Here is a 14,352-nt window from a genome sequence, read left to right as displayed (position 1 = left end):
AAGACTAAATATCATCAAGATGTCTGTCCTACCTAAATTGATTTACAGATTTATCACAATCCCAATAAAAATTACAACAGCATTTTTAAGTGAAGTGGAAAAGTGAATTATGAAATTTATTTGGAAGGGCAAGTGGTTCCAAATAGCCAAAAAATACTAAAAAAAAAAAAAAAAATTGGAGGAATCACACTACCTGTCTTTAATGCATACTACAAAGCTACAGTGGTCAAAACTTCATGGTATTGGCACAAGGTTAGACATACCGACCAATGGAACATAACTGAGAGTTCTGATATAGATACTTGCATAGAATGATATTCAACAAGGCCACCAAGGCCACTCGGCTGGTAGAGAATAGCTGCTTAAAATATGGTGCTTGGAGAGCTCAATATGCATATCCAAAAGAATGAGAGAGGATCATCATCTCATGCCCTATAAAAAAATTAACTCAATCATCACTGCACCACTGCACACCTATCCACTGCCCAACCTCACCCTTCCAGTCCATAGTTAATAGAAATGCTTCAATATGTGTTCATCAGTTTTAACAAATGTACCACACTAATGAAGGATGTTGTTAATGTGGGAAAGTGTGAGAGGGGGAGAGAGTGGGACATATGGGAATCCCCTATATTTTTTATGTAACATTTATGTAATCTAAATTTTTTTCAAAAAAATAATAAAAAAATAAAGAAAAATAACTCAAGAGAGATCAAAGATCTAAATATAAGAGCCTAGATCAGAAAGCTTCAAGAAGATACTAGATCTACTAGAGCTTGTAGCAGGAAATGGTTTCAGAAACTTTATACCTAAAGCACAAGTCATGAAAGAAAAAAACATATGAATGGGACTTCTTTAAAATTAAAAACTTTTGCACCTCAACGGAATGTGTCAAGAAAGTATAAAGGCAGCCTTCTCAATGGGAGAAAATATTTGATAACCATCCACCCAATAGGGGCCTAATATCCAGCATATTATATAAAGAAATGCTACATCTTGAAATTGAAAGACAAACCACCCTTTTACGAAATGGGTAAGAGATTTCAATAGACACTTCTCCAAAGAAGAAATACAAATGGCTAAAAAGCACATGAAAAGATGTTCAACATCACTAGCTATTAAGGAAATGCAAATCCGAATTATTCTTTAATAATAATCTCTTTAATTTTTATAGACTAGGTATTATGGATTTTAGTGATAGTTGCTAATAGTTTCATATATATTTTGACAAACTTTGAAACTATTAATAAAAACTAGATGTAAAATTAGCAGATTTGTATATTCAAGACTCTCTGATTCTAAGGTCATATTTAAATCAGCAAATTCTTAATTCTGATATTAGGTCACTAGTCCAATGTGCATATGTATTTTTTGGGTAATTTTAAGACAGGCAAAATCATTAAGGAAACTTCAAAGGTGTGTGATTATACACGTACAAGATGTTTTACTTTCCTTGAGACAGAACTAACACTTGGATTTATGGAAATTATTGCCCAGAATAATCTTGCTTTCTAGCACACACAGGATGTGCATTGTTTAATTTATCTACTTTAAATGGCATTTGCAGCTCTTTTAGACAATTATTTAGTTCATCAAAACAAGTGATTTAATGGTCTATAAGACTTACAATGTTTTGAACATATTCCTAAAGATAAACTTTAATTCCATTTTATGGAAAAAAAGTATTTGAAAGCTTAAAAATTCCTTCTTTTCTGGTACTCAAATGTCTTTCTTTAAAAAATAATAGGTAGGTTGAGAGTTTCCTTTTTTTTCCCATAATTAACCTTTTATTGTTAGAATATCCACTAATTCTCATTGTGACATATTGAAGTGTTTTTGTGTCTGAAAGAAAGACAGCTGTTCATATGTGAATACTTCCTTTAAGATACGTGAAGATATCGGAAGATGTGTTTTACCACCAATATCTATATAAAAATTGCAGCAGTTTTTTAGAATAAATTCATTCTTGTTTCTAAGAAGGATTAAAAACCAGTGGGATTTTTCTGTTTGATTTTGGCAAAAGTTGTGTAAACCATCTTAATTTTATCTGACTCATCTCTATGTACAAACTAACAGGAAATTTTTAGTAGCAATACATCATCAAAGAAAAGGAAGAGGAAACCTGGACTTGAAATGCTGTTTTCATTTCCACTATCTTTCAGATGCTGATAATTTCAAATACCAAATGAAATCGCCACCCAACATTTTCATATGAAGTTTTCTTCAAAGTTATACACATCTTAAATTCATGCAAAGAATCTAGACTATGAGTAAGTAATACATAAGTTATTTTCAATCTTGCTTTTGGCATTTCTATGCCTATTTTCAGAATGATCAGTGTCCCCTAACTCCCATTCCGATAAATTTAAGAGATAACCCTTTGACTTTCTAATAACCATATCACCAAGTCAAAGGAAAGTGGCATGTTGCAGAGAATGTTTCCAATTAATGCTGTGCTGAAAAGTTCTTCAATTCACAAAGATGTTTCATTCTCAGAAACTCAAAGAAAAAAAATACCTGATGTGCCTACCACAAGGTAATTACTAAAGTGACTCTCACACTAAATTAATCAAAAGAATCTCTTGAAGTTTTCTACAAATCCTAGCCACGTCAAAAGCTTGTTGCTTTTGAATGACATTTTCAAATAAAGTAGAAAGGGGCTGTGAATGTCTTTTCTGGTTTGAAGAGCAATTGGATTTTATCACTCTCGTCTCAGACACTCCTAACACTGCTCTCTCATTTGTTGCTTTATTTTGTTTTTTTGTATTGGCCCTCTCCATCCTAAGCAGGTCTTCTTGAGAAAAAGATGAACATTTACTACTGGAATGGGGGACAGTCATCTTCTACAAAGCTAATGAGACCTGTAAACTAGACAATGGCTATATTAAAGGGACAAAAGGATGACAATTTCTGGGATTCCAACCCATGCACCCTTTAAGGGGAACACAAAAGCATTTGTAATATTTTTTACCTACTATCCCTGACTCTCTTCAATCTCCTTCTTAAAAAACCTTTGAAATAAATTCACAGCATCAGCTCTTGCAGTTTAAATTAGAATACCTGCTAAATTTCACTGTAAAATAAAGCCTAAATATAATAAATTGAATGTTATCTTTCTTTGGTCCATGTAAGTTTCAAATAATATCTTTTTTTCCCATGAAAAACAAAATACAAATGAAACAAACATCAAACAAAAGTAATACATGAAAGCACAGTGATGAATATGGGAAGCAATAGCTCTTATGAGTTAGTAAAGTGTCATCCTAATTCATGCTATATATTCAGTGACATGCCTTTCACATTTCTGGCTTCTCTGTCTCATTGATAAGAAAGTTATTTTCAAACCATTCTAGCTTCATGGGCAGTGAACATATTTAAGAAACATCAACAGCTCCACTGGCTGAAAATGGACAATGGCAATGCCCACGGCCAATCCAGGACAGCCAGGGAGTATACCAGAAGCCAGAGAAGTCAAATTGTCTCTGTAAAATGGTTAGAAAAAAAAGAAGCAGAAGTTTTTAATCTGTCAAGTAGCACATGTCCCTAGGGATTTGGTTCCTTTCTTTTCTCGCAACACAGAGGTTACGATTCATATGTTCCTGCCAGTTACAAATGATTCTCTTGCAATCTGCTACTATACACTGAGAGATGGAAAACAGCTGCTCTAAAGCCTCAGCCACATCCTTTTGTGCAAAGAACAGTGTTGGCCACAGTGGCTTGGCTAGTCCTATTGTACCAAATCAAACCTCCTCTTACCTCGACTTCCTTGTTCTTCTCTTTGTTTCTGCCCATTGAACTTCTCCCAGTGCTGGCAGTCTCCCGTGCTGGGATTACAGAAATCTGGTAGAGGGACATACTGGCAGGGCTGCAGGTTGCCCGTCCCTGATTGGATGCCTTATCTCTTCACTCGCCCTGAGTAGCCCACCTGCACAATTGTTCACATCCTTGCTCTGCCAAGCTCAGTTCTAAACAAAAAGGGGAAAAATAGTGTTTGAGACACTGTGCAGCAGAAGCCAGGGTCTTCTGGCCAAAATGTCAAACGCACTGAAAGGGAGTTTCAAAGAAATGCAAGAGCAAATATTCCAGAGTGTATTGCATTCTCAAAAGGACGATTTATTGCAAGTCATAACTGCACTGCTTTGTCACTGGAGCACCCCCCTTTCCCTCACGAGCATTGTGGGAGACAATTCAATTTCTATGGTACCTAATAACTGTCATGGAAACCAAGGAAACCTAGGTCTCATAGGCCCTTATTAGCAACTGCTGCCTTTAATGGCACAGACTCCCACATTTGCAGCGGCTGCCACTTCTGCTTTTGTTTCTCCCCTAATTCCCCAGGAGTCCACTAAGCACCCAGAGACAAGGCATCCTGCTGACTAGGTAAATAAGCAGAAGGCTGAAAGGCTTAGTGTCCTATTTGGAGCCAAATCTCCTCCTTGAAAAGCAGGGCTAGCTGCTGTGCCCTTCATGCAGCTACAATAATCTGCTTAGGTGAAAGTGTCTGCCTTCAAGTGAAGAGCATCCATGAAGTGTTAAAAAATAGACAGAGGGAGAGAAGGGAGACTGGAAGAAATTGCAGATGTCTTTATTTGGCTGGTTATAAAAGGGAATTAGCCATTCATTGCACCTTCTTTAGTAAGATATCAGCAACAGGAGCCAGAAGGCATCTGTCATTCTGAGGTCTAAGAGCACCACACTACTCATTTTTGTTTTATAGCAACCCCTATGCTCCCTGAAATATATTTGTTAGAATCAGCAATAGCTTCACCTTATTTTTCCAGGAAATAAACCATGCTAAGGACTTCAATCTTCTCTCCAAAGTTATACAGATTGGAAGGAATAAAAAGTTAATCAGAGTTTCTACACTTTAAATTAAAGGAAAGAAAAATCTTCTTTTAAACAGTGCACTTTCCACATTAGCCTTATAAAGTTCCCATTCCCTCTATGATTGTTTTCTCTTTATTATGTTATTTGGTACTCCATCTTTGAAAGGACAGAATTTCCTTTTCTTATTTTAGATAAATTCACTTGTATTTTCTGGAGATTAAGAATAGGTCAGACATTGACCATGAGGTGAAGAGGTGCCCAGGGACGTACTTACCAAATGCAATGGATGTGTCATGATGATGGGAATGAGTGTTGCTGGGGGGGGAGTGGTGGGGTGGGGGTGGCGGGGTTGAAGGGGTCCTCATATATTTTTTTGTAATGTAATATTTTTACAAAATCAATTTAAAAAAATAAAAAAAAAATAGGTCAGAGCTCGTCTTTTGTGATTTTTCACCCCAACAGCAAAATTCAGAAAATGTGTTTTTCTTTACACATTCTTAGGAATTGCTTATAATTTACAATTTGTCCCCAATCACACAGGAGATCTTCAAAGTAGCTTTTAATTGCAAGTCACATGATCTCTAACTAGCTTTATATTCCACAACGATCCCATTGCTATATGGCATTTCAATTTGTTTAAATTCAGTATAGAGATAAATGGAAAGTTGGCATTTAGTCAACAATAATCAATGTAAAGACAGCTAATGAAATATCTTTAAATACTTGCTAAAATGAATACTGAATGTATAAATGAATAAAATATCTTTAAATACTTGCTAAAATGAATGTGCTTTCAAATTTAGTCTAATTGTGTTCCTGTTAACTAAGTTAATCACCTTCTCATGAGCTCTGGCAGTGGGTCTCACCCCAACCATCCATCAGTTTCACCGGGGTAGATTTGACAAGCACTAGATACCGGACACTTCTTCTACCACACACTTGGGGTGAGCAGGGCTGCAGTGGGGAACTGGGATAGACAGTTTTAAATAGTATCACAGGTCCAAACAAAACCAATTTTGAGAACCACGTAAAATAACCTTAGCACAATAAACTGATTAAGATTTGTATAGGGACATATATTGGTACGGAAGAGCAAAAAATAGAGTTAGGTAGTTCTGACCTATCATTTATTTATCATTACTCTTAATTTACAAAGAGTGTTTATGAAATACAGCTTTATATGAAGGGACTAAAATTGAGCCTCTTCCAAAAACACCTTGTCCAAAGTTAAACTGATAATACTTAAAAGGTGCTATAGCTTAAGGATCACACCTGTGACCTGTCATTGTGAAGTGGCCTTTTCTTCCTTTAAAAAGAATTGTTAATCCCTCTATCTAGGACAATGGTTTTAATTAGAAGGTTGGAAATAGAAGGCTGTGAATCTAATAGTGTGTGACAAATACTAAAATGTAAACTATGAACCTTTTTAGAAAAGTAATATCCTCAGTGTTTACATCCATGAAAAGCCCCATAAATAACTAAGGCAGCTTTCCAAATAATTTAGACTTTAGTACTTTTGCCTAAATTATTCATTAAAGTTACAGGGAAGTGGAATTTTAGCTTGAATTAGCTAAATGGCTCACTTAATCCGTTACCTCATTATGCATGTGCAGTTATCCTTTGTTTGCTCTGAGATTTTAAAAAATCAGATTTGAATTTCAATTTAATTTGATTTATGTGGTTGAGTTATTTCAATTAGCTTGCTTTTATCCTAAAATTTAGAATGTAAATTGAATTTCAGGAAAAAGATATTTATTTCTTAGAGTATCTTAAACACTATAGAGGAAATTTATCATATCTTTTCAAGTAAATGTTTCAGAAATAACTTAAAAATTAATAATGAGATGCATTGCATATATAATGTAATATATATATGTTATATTGGGTATTGACACAAATTGAGCTTTTCTAATTTTCAAATTGTATTAGGAAAATAAACACCCTTTTAACACTTTCCGTGTTCTAATAGTCCACCACCCTGGAACACTAGAACACAAGATCAGCAAATGCCTACGACTTGCAACAATTTATCTAATACCTTTCATCAAGCAACTACCAAAGTACTCTGCCAACTGGAAGCACACATTCTCTCTGGCGTGACTCATTATATAACAATGCAAAGCTAAGAAAACTATTGGGGAATGCATGTCTCCTAGGGAAGTAAATTTCCATCTTGTACAGTAATTAATCCCTGTGGAATAAACAAGGAGCAAATTCATTTGGCAGCTAAGCACTAACAGGCTCTGACCACACTACCAGAGAAAAGCCAAGCAATTAGGAATCATTCAGCTAAAGTATATCCACATACACAATCACAATGCATGATCCAGATCTCCAAACTTGATTTTTGTGGAAACCATCACTGTAATTATCGATGAAAGCATTTTGGAATCCACCTGGATATTATTCCAATCCATGCATATGCCTGAATTACACTTGTTTTACTTCCACTTTTGTCTTCTGATCCTCTGGCTCTGGAACACTACCTCATTTAGTACCTCTGGCCCCTGAATTTGTCATTTGCATTTGGTAGTTCTAATAGCAGGATTACAGATTACTCCCAAAGATTCTGATTTGGTGCTGCCCCTTGTCGTCCAGGTTATGCCTGATTTAAAAGGAAAACAAACAAAATGTGAGTCTGATCTCCACCATAAAACCTACCTCAATCTTGGCCAATTTAAAGAAGAAAAACATTTATTTTGGTTGTAATTAAGCAAGAAACGAAACAGAGACTTAGACAATGACTACTACAAATGCATTAACCGGACAGACTGATAGTTTCAATGCACATTTATTGAGTATCTTCTATGTTTTCTGAAACAGGCTGGGACTTAATGGGTAGGATGTAAGGTATGAATTATGTGAAACAATCTCTGCAATAAAGGAGTTTGTTGTGTCATCAGCAAGATGTCTTACACAGATGAGTCAGTTTGAAAAATACACGGTACAATGTAATCAATATTTGCAACATAATTAAGAATATTGAATGTAAGTGTCAAAGTAGGTCTGGGCAACAAGAGAGGGGTTTGCCATTTTCCCAATGTATATCAGGGGAAACTGAGCTACACTTTGTTAATTATTGCAAGCTTCTAACAGTAACCTTATTTGGAAATAGGGTTGTTACAGATGGAATTAGTTATGGGTCATATTGGTGAAGGGTGGACCCTTACTTCAATATGACTGGTGTCCTTAAAGAAGGTGAGAAAAGACACAGAAGATAGCCATGTGATGAGTGAGCAAGAGATTGTGTAATGCATCTAGCCAAGGAACACCAAGAGTTGCTGGGCTCCACGAGAAGCTAGGAAGAGGCAGCAAAGAACTCTCCCTTATCCACTTCCAAGGGTGCACAGGCCTGCCAACACCTTGGTTTTGGATATCTACACTCCAGGACTGTGAGATGATAAATTTTACTTGTTTTTAGCTACTCACTTTCTGATACGTTATGGCAGCCCTTGGAAAATAAGACAGCTATTTCAACACATAGAGATGGGAATGAGATTCACATGTGAAAGGGTAGGAGACTATTTTAAATAACCTGGTAAATTTGTTTAAGGTTATGATTTGGAGCCATGTGTGACCATTAGAATGTGACATTGAGATTCAAGAGGGGAGAGGGAAGAAACAAGACCAGTGCCTAGAGGAAAGGGAACCTTTATGCAAAGCATTATCCAAGTTATAAATGCATAGATGGAGGACATAGAATTAATAAAGATAAGAATTTTATGTCTTTTCTAATGATGGAAACAAGGCACACTGAGCCAAGAAAAGAATATTTTATAACAAATCCCTCATGAAAGGGAAAAAACCTGAATCAAGTGAGTTCTCAATATGTCATCACAATGACATTTGAAGGCCACTCTCAGAGTTATTGGGGACAATATATGGGCAAGCTATCACTACACACAGACTTTATGATATCTTTAAAAGTAAAGGAGAAAGGAACTTGGATTTAAAAACTATTTTTACTGGAGAAATGCTGAAATATATATTTATGAAGAACATTCAGAAAAATGCTCAAAAGAAAAAAAACACTCAGGAATAATGAGAGGGAAAAAAACAAAATTATTTAAAATTTCTGTGTTTGGCTTTATAAAAATTTTTCAGTGTCATGAAGCATTTTTAAAATGGCATGATTTGCTTGTGTTTGTTGGAATGCAATTTGATTATATTTGGAATGTGCAAGTATCTTTTTAATTAGAAGAATATTCATTCGATGTGGAAATTCTGTCTCTGAAGACCTTTCAGAAACAATTGGGTGGATCACCCTTTAATGGTAAAGGGAGGAAGATAGATCAGATGAACTTCCAAGATCTTTGATTCTATTGTCCAGAAAGAGTTGGTCCTAATTTTGGCCACATCTATTTTCTGAAGGTTAGAGCCGATTATAACACAACCAAGTATTCATTTCAGCCTTTTGGAGAAGCACTACCAATCATCAGTCATGTAAAACGTGTGATAATAGAGCAGGAACTGAAATAGTCAGTTGTGCTAATTTGTATTCTCATATTTTTATGCTCATGACAAAGGATATCATGAGAAAGGATATCACCTTTCTAATTTGGCGAGGGAAAGAAAAAAGTCCATTTCATTAAATTTTCTAAAAACCATACAACTATAAGAAGGAATAAAAAATCAAAGGGAAAGAAAGGTAATAGAATAACTTTGTGGAAATAGTTTAGCATTAAGTAAATTAAAAACATTCTATGTTCTGTTTTATTCTCTTGACAAGACAAATGGAGTTAAAAATCTTGTTTAAAAGTTAGATTCATTTTGGCAAATAAGTTAAACTCAGACTTGCTCTTCATATATGTAAATGTACAAGCCAAGTTTTGTTAATATTCCCCACAAATTTCAAAATATTAGGCATCGTTAATTGAAGCAGCAAGTAGAAAATTTTTAAAAATCACTTTGGGCAAATATTTATTTCTTCACAAATATTCAGAAAATAGAAAATAATAGTTTCTCTTCATACATGTCAAAATTCTGACAATGTATCAGAAAATTAAAGAGTAAACTTAATTAAGGGCTTCTTCTGTGGGTTTACAGTATTAAGCAAAGGAGATTCAACACTGGTGTTTCTAATAAAGCAGGCAGTTAAACATTCAAATTACACACACGCATGTACACAGTAAGTGACATTATTTTGGATCCCTAATCAAAATAAAGTCCTGCTTTAGAGGAATAGCTACCTGCTTTAGAGGAATAGCTACCAAATATTATTTGCTTGTATAACCTCTAAAGAGACTTACTTCTCTGAAAAGTCTTTATTCAGAATAAATGGAAAATAAAATCACAGAATGTGGTATTTGGAAGTGAAATTAGAAATCGCTCAACCATTTTACAGATGACCAGATTAAGTCACAGGAGGGTGAGCGATTTGCTTAATTGAAGACTGGTTGATTGCATAGTCAGTGCCAGTCTCCTGATTCACAGAGACCCCTGCTCTTTCATCACTCTCTGACCCCCGCCTGAGCAGCATAAAGTTTAAATATGTTTTAAGTTAAACAAGCTATGTGATTCATTAGACATACAAATAATTATAAAATGAATTTATATATGCACATTATGCATTTACTTTTACACTACTGGCTGTTCTGAGAAGAATATATTTTATGGTGTAATTGCAAAATTAAGTGCATCTCCTCTTTGGGAATTGTGTCTTACTAAGGTTTTCTTATATATACCTGAAAGATCCAATTCTTTATTATTCAAACAATAATTATTAAGTTTGAGGACCACCTGGTTTTTTTTCACTTTCCTTGCCTACAGATTATGAAAAATGACATGTCATTAAATATAAATACAGAAAATAAAATTTTCAGAAGAAATTATATTTATGACAAATGACTTTTTGAAAATATAATCTGTATTTTGGACAGTTTTATAAGAAATGATGGGACAAATTCAGAAGGTAAACCTATATATTCATATAATATTCAGAAAAAGTATATAATGACAGAATTACTAGATTACTTTTGTATTTTCTGCTGTGAATAAGGTATATCTCTAAAGTTCCAAAACAATGAACAGATTTAGACAATTTGGTTAAAAAATTTGTCCTGATAGTCATGTATGGACATAGTCAAAATGTCATTTCTACTATCACTGAATAAATTAAAATATTATTTGACTCTAAAAAAACCCTGGTTTTCATAAATTGTTCATAAACATACTCTCATATTTAGTTAATCCTGATAAACCTCAAAATAAAACATTTTTCATCTGTTCCTACAGAAAATATCTTTAACTCAGAATGGTTTTAGTTGCATATATATTTTATTTTACCCATAACTTTTCTCAATCTCATGTAAAAGTTATCAGAGTAGTTTTTAAATTAAAAATAGAAATTTGAAAATGTTGATATTCTTTAACTTCTTTCATAAAACGAACCCATAATTTATGCTGCAATTTGTAATAATGTAAATCATATTTACCCATTTTGCTAAGATGATACAAGACTGAAAATATGCTATATTTAATAGCAGATAACTACATTTTTCAATTTAAGGATCTCTTGTCCATTCAAAATAATGCAATCTGAGAAACAATTGGGTAAAGCCTCAATTGTACAATGAATTTTAAAAGAGCACTGAGCAAAAAATTGTCTCTTGACTCTGTGAGAACAAAACAGTTTGTTCCTATTTCTTTTAACCAATACACATATTCCTCACAGGTTTCTAGAAGTAGGACAAGGGATCTTATCAGATGTTTATAATTCTTTTCAGTGAGTTACACTAACCCTATAGACAGGTCCACTGAATCACTTAACTTATTAACCTTTGCCCTAAAAGTATATGAAACTTAACTTTGGCTAATCAATAGAACAGTCTCACAGACAACAGAGTGTTAAATTCACCAATATTCTCTTAGCATATGTTGTTCCTTAAAAATTGTCACTAATTTACTTTCTACTACGGGCTAAACTATTTTGCTACCTATTCAGTTACCATTTTAAAAAAGCAATATCACTGATGGAAAGTAAGGAACAATGGAATCCTGAACCCCTTAATTAGTTCTTTATATTCTTTCACTCTTTCTTTCTAGGAATTAAAACAAGTCTGGTTAAATATTATTTATCCTAATATTCAGACAGCTGAGAGCAGTATGGTCATTTTTTTCTTTAGACAAGAGGAAAGTAATGATCAGAAGGGTTAATTTTAAGTTCCTGCATTTCAAATGGTGAATGGAGAAGTGCTGAGCACAAGATATCCCTGTTTTCAGCCCCAAACTACAGACTTTGTTCCTCACCAAATCAAATGAAGTTTATCCTCAGATTAGAAAAGCGTTCTGGCAAGAGGCAAGAAACAAATATACAAAAATTAGAAGGCAGTTCACTGAAAACTAAACATTAAAGAAAGATATGCTACTTGGAAAGCCAGCCAAAAGGAAACTGTATTCCAGTGGAGGTCTACATGAGAGATAAAAATCTAGGAAAACCTGCAAGGCAGCATACACAGGATGTGAAGGCTGACCAGGAGCCACAAGAAGGCAGAAGGATCCTGGGTCCTGTATGCGGTCCTGAGATGCCATACCCTTTTAGAAAACCTGAGTGATCACCAGCAAGAGTCAGGAAATTGGTCAGATGATGACAATAGGCATCTAATCCCAGAGTAGAAAGAAAAGACCAAGGATGGTATAGTGAGAATGGAGAAAAGCAAGCAAGCAGAGAAGAGCAAGTTTAAAATAGTTTGAGAGTGACAAGTATGCACTAGTGTCTGCTTTTTGTGCATTACCTTAACTTGTGATTTTTGGAACTTGAAGGAGCCATATGAGTTTAGAAGGAAGGGGGTGTTGGTAAATGGTCAAACTCAAGTGGCAAGCCAGCTGTATTTTGAAATAATGGAACACATAATCCCTAAATCTTGAACATAATCCAAGGTTTAAAGGTCCATCTGTGTCAGTATAAAATATAAAAATCTGGCAATCAGACTTTTTGAAAATATAAATAACCTACTATTTTAGTTGCAAACTTTAATTTTCAAGTAGGGAATTTGCAATCACTTACTGAGATCATTTTGGAGTAAATGAAGACATCTTCTTAAAGGCTGGATTCAATAACTTTCGAAGTACTCTTTAATTTGGCAAGTCTATCACATTAGACTTTGTACTTATCCCTTGAACACAAGATTGTTCCTTGTATAGAGATAGAAACCTTATGAGGCAATATAGTTTAGTAAACTAGGACTCAATATTAACAGACAATATGCTGCTCTTGAGGACTGCGATAGGTTGAATAAGTACCCCAGGAAAAAATGTTCTTAATCTTAATCCATTCCAATGGGTATGAACCTATTATAAACAGGACTTTTTGAAGATGTTATTTTTAGTTTATGTGTGGCCCACCTGAATCCAATGGATCTTAATTCTATTACTGGAGATTTTATTTAAAAAAAGACATGAGAAAAGCCAAAAGTTGGAAGTCAGCTGAAGCTGGATGAGAGAGGAGAGAACATCATGTGATGAGAAAAGCAAGGAACACAAGGATTATTGGCCAGCAAAAAGGCTACGGCCCAAATGAGAATGCAAGCCTTCTAGGCTCTGAAACTGTGTGCCAAAAAATTTCTGTTGTTAAGCCAACTCATTGCACAATATTTGTCCTAGCAGCCAGAAGCTAAGGCAAAAATTTATATAAGAATGGGCTAAAAAATGAAAGAGAAGCATAAGGAGATAAGTGTTGTTTGATTTCATCACAGAAAGAAGAAATAAATCATCAGTTGTGGCAACAAATGTAGACAATCTACCTGTCTGGTTATTGAATATTTTGCTTGTTAATTGCATACCTGATTACTTTAAAAAATGCCTATATTTAATTTTCATTATTCTTTTAAACATAAGTACATTTTCTGTCAAATAATGTATCAGACATTCTACATATATATATATATATATATATTAATCTGAGACTCATAATAATCTTTCTAGGTAGGATTACCATCTCACTTTAAAAGAGAAGAGAATTGAGGCCCCAAGAGTTAATTGACTTGCTCAAAGTTCCACATATAGTCAATGACTGACCTAAAATTAAACTTAACTACATGACACCAAATATCCTAACAACGTAATAATGGAGTTTCTTGATTGATAACATGCAGAACAAATAGCATATTGTTTATATAAACTGATTGTTACGGATTGAATTGTGATGCCCCAAAAGACATAATGAAGTCCTAAACCCTAATATATCAGAATGTGATTTCATTGGGACATAGGGTCATTGCGGATGGAATTAGTTAAGTGAAAATGAGGTTATGATGGAGTAGGGTAGGACTTTAATCTGGTATTACTGATGTCCTTATAAGAAGAGCAGAGCAGAGAGACATACTGTCCAAGGCCATGTGAAGAGAGAGGCAGAGAGTCTAAGGCAGCTACAAGCCATGGAATGCCAAGATTGCCAACCTCCATCAGAAGCTAGGAAGAAGCTAGAGTCATCAGCGAGAGAGCAAGCCCTGAAGACACCTTGATCATGGAATTCTACCTCCAGACCTGGGGGAGAATAAATGTGTTGTTTTAAATCTCCATGTTGGT

At 34.6% G+C, this 14,352-nt stretch overlaps 1 protein-coding gene across 1 annotated transcript in view; it reads right to left on the bottom strand.

The window, feature by feature from the left end:
- MARCHF1 (membrane associated ring-CH-type finger 1) overlaps positions 1–14,352 on the bottom strand; it is an 876,835-nt gene that overhangs the window by 469,012 nt on the left and 393,471 nt on the right. The window contains exon 3 of the mRNA XM_058275488.2: positions 3,757–3,965. The gene's annotated coding sequence lies outside the window, so the exon portion shown is untranslated. The remainder of the gene's footprint in view (positions 1–3,756; positions 3,966–14,352) is intronic.

This window comes from Dasypus novemcinctus, chromosome 1 (genome assembly GCF_030445035.2).
Source record: "Dasypus novemcinctus isolate mDasNov1 chromosome 1, mDasNov1.1.hap2, whole genome shotgun sequence".
NCBI lineage: Eukaryota > Metazoa > Chordata > Mammalia > Cingulata > Dasypodidae > Dasypus > Dasypus novemcinctus.
The sequence above is the reverse complement of the archived record's forward strand: the minus strand, read 5'-3'. Positions and strand labels throughout refer to the sequence as shown.